This window comes from Dipodomys ordii, unplaced genomic scaffold (genome assembly GCF_000151885.1).
Source record: "Dipodomys ordii isolate 6190 unplaced genomic scaffold, Dord_2.0 Scaffold43, whole genome shotgun sequence".
NCBI classification, from domain to species: domain Eukaryota; kingdom Metazoa; phylum Chordata; class Mammalia; order Rodentia; family Heteromyidae; genus Dipodomys; species Dipodomys ordii.
In genome coordinates this window covers 3,528,322-3,531,827 of record NW_012267259.1, presented here as the reverse complement: position 1 = coordinate 3,531,827, position 3,506 = coordinate 3,528,322, and the positions used below count along the sequence as shown (strand labels likewise).

General features: G+C 40.2%; 1 pseudogene; it reads right to left on the bottom strand.

Moving 5' to 3' along the window:
- Positions 1–2,504: 2,504 nt before the first annotated feature.
- Positions 2,505–3,146, bottom strand: LOC105987582 (annotated as a pseudogene).
- Between the last annotated feature and the right edge of the window lie 360 nt (positions 3,147–3,506).

Here is a 3,506-nt window from a genome sequence, read left to right as displayed (position 1 = left end):
ATACCTCAAGTTAAGAACCCTATGTTTACATAGCTTTCGACCTTTTCTGCTTGTTTGGTAAGATTATCCTAGACATATACTAGTTATTGCAAATAAGGGAAACCATGGGACCTATGTTTCTTTGGGCCTGGCTTACTTCACTTAATATAATTTTTCCAAGTCTTTCCATTTCCTAACAAATGGAGCAGTGTCATTCTTTCTGATGGAGGCATAGAATTCCATTTTGTGTGTGCGTTTGTGTGTGTGTGTGTGTGTGTGTGTGTGTGTGTGCATGTTTGTATCACATTTTCTTGATCCATTTATCTACTGAGGGGCATCTGGGTTGGTTCCATATCTTAGCTATGGCAAATAATGCTGTGATAAACATAGTTGTACTGGTAGTTGTAGTTTGGCCTTGTTTGTGATCATTCTGGCAAATGCCCAAAAGTTGGATTGCTGGGTTATAGGGAGCTCTATGTGTAGTCTTTTGAGGAACCTCCATACTGCCTTCCAAAGTGGTTGAACAAGAGAACAAGATGATGCTAAGCAAAATGAACTCCAAGATAGGGACACAAGAGGTTTTTTTTTATTTTTCCTTGTAGCTGTTGTTTTTAATATACTATGTGATTTTTTTTGTTTCTTTTGTATGTTTTTCCCCCTGTTTTCACTGTATTTGATTTCAGTGCCCTGCATCTTGTATATACGTTTTTCTAAGTTGGGAAGGGGAAGGGAAATAACAAAATGCTGAAATAAGGATACAGGTTGACCCATTGTAACAATGAGATGTACAAGACACTATGCTGAAAGTGAACTTTACAATTTTGGGGATGGTGGGGGGTTGGGGAGGTGGGGAGAGAAGGGATAGTAGGAGAAAAACAAAGGAGGGAGTAACAATACTCAATAGTAAATGTACACCTTACCTTACTCATGTAACTGTAACGCCTCTGTACAGTATCTTTACAATAAAATTTGTTTTTTTTTTACAAAAGGAACCCTATGTTTAGAAGGATCTCAAAGAAATACCTCCCAACTAGTCTGATTCTCATCCACATTACAATCACCAAGGTAGAAATACTTCAATTCCATTTCTGACTTGTGCTGATCACTTTCTGCTATCTTCTTGATGATTCTAGAAGCAAGGTATCAACTGTGATGAAGGTTCCGCATTCAACTCTGGTCCTTGCTGCCTCCTTGGGACTATATAGCAAGTTCTGTATGTAGAAAGACCCTACTGTGTGCTATAGTTCTTCAGACAGGTGGCCATGTTTCCCCTTAACTTGTCTTGGCAAAATACAAAAACATAAACAAACATCCCTAGCATCTTGTCTGGTTATGAGAATGAATCTGTGTTTTGGCTCTTCATGCTCTTTTTGTTCACCTCAGAATTCAGGAACTTTCTAAAAAGAATTTTCCCCAAGATATCAATCAGGTGATCAGTTTCATTTTCTAATTCCACACTGTGCTTGTCAGCTAAGTAGATACCGTCTTATCTGTCTTTTTAGAAAGGAGGGAAACATATCCTATCTAAACTTTTTTGAAAAAGCACACACAATGTCACAAATCCTGTCTCTCTAGAGACTGTGAGTTAAAAGCAGCAGAAACCTAGGTCATCCTGCCAATTAAGTTAAATGCTTACAACACACACCTTGAAGGCAATCTGCGGCACTAACTGCCCAGAGGGAGCTCAGGAACTCAAAAAGGTAGAGGAAAAGAGGCACCTTAATCATTCACATTCTGCCATTGGTTGTTTTCTAAGTGTGCTTCGGTGGCCTTCAGCTCACTTGAGAATTTCCTTTCTGGCTAGTTTTTATTCAAGGAAGAATAATTAGAAACAAGACATTTGGTTTAATGCAAACTTGCAAAACAATTTTTTCCATGTCTATGACTCAGTGGTTTTGTGGAAAGCATTCTCAAAGCAGATCTGTAACTTCATTATACTTCCTCCTCCCCTAGCCTGATTACTTCTCTTTGGGGGATTTTGAGAAGTTTAGAAGTAAACAATTCCCTGCCCTATTTCACAAGCTTAAGACATGCTGACATTCCTTCTCATCGCTTACAATACTTTATCGTAATAGTCTATAGTTTGCTTGCCAGTCTCTTCTACTAGACTAAAATTCTCTAAGTCTGGGCCCTCACCTCCAATTTTTGTTCCCAGCATGCTCTTTGACTCCTACTGGAGCTCAGAAATTTCATAAATGCATACTAAATGAAGAAATGAAAAAATCAGGATTCCTTTCTTTCTTTGATGCATCTTTTGTCATTTTAGGACATCTTCTTTCATTCCCAAGCAATGTGTGTGAGGTACCTGACATATGAAAGGAATGGTGAACTACTATGTCCACACTTTATTTTTAGACAGCCTACATGCCATGTTTTTTTTTTCTTAAAAAACATCTCTACTCCAAATAAACCATGGTCAAAAGAAATGAAAAGTTCTAGTTGGCATCAGTCCCATTTGTCATAAGTCCTGGTGTTGTGTGGATGACAAGCAGTGGCCAGTTATGGTAACAGGTGATAGAGTCAAACTATTTGCCCAATTTGATCCTATTTTCCATTTCTAAACCATCCTTAAAGAAAATTATAAATGGGGTCACACCATCCTCACAGTATTCCAGGAGAGAAACCATGCCATCTGGATTCATGTTTTCACCAAAACAAAACAAAACAAAAAATAAAAAACAACACTTGTAGTTATTGAAATTAGCAAGCATATGCTTGATTTGCTCTGCAGCCCCTGTCATACAAGGCTTCACTCTTCCCGGTTTCTGTTCTTTGAGTTTGCCTTTAAGTGATTTCATGTAATCTTGGATATACATTTTGTAGGCTTCCTTTGTGAAGCTGGTCTCCTGCAAGTGATGGTTCATGACAATGTCCACACCAGTGACTACTGTGCTTTTAGTAACTTTGCCTTCATTGGGGGCATTGCCACCAATGGGCAAGTCATCAACGTTACCCTCTATCCTACTGACTATCTTGCCCTCCACCTCCAGGCACAGCTTGCCTGAGATCTCCCAGATCTTGTAGATGTTGGAGAACAGCTCATTGTGTCTGATGAGGTCCAAGTAGATGATCTTGATGGCGGCTACAGGGAGAAAGCCTGGTTGTCTGAAGCCCGCTGGCTTCAGTAGGTGGTGGGGGAAGGGGAAAGAAGATGGAAGAATGGACATGGTGATCCCCCAGGTGACCCATTACCCCCTGAGTCCCCAGAGTAGAATAGTCCATGACCCCTCATCCTTGGGGTCAGGTACAAAAATGACTAGCTGATCTCTGACCAGAAATCTCTGATGTCCACCATGACTTCCGGTCAATAATGGCTCCCCATGCCATGTGGTGTCTAACTTAACTCTTGTGAGACATTTGCATTTGTGTTAAGTAGAAAAGTGTGATTCAGTGGCAGCAAAAAGCAGGTGTTGTTGAAGAGAAAGGCAGAAGTTGAACAGTCAGCATAATAAGGCACTGTTATGGAGAGGAGGTGCTTTCCCCAGTGTAATGGGGTCTATGGCCCACTGTCACCCAGAGGTTCTGTC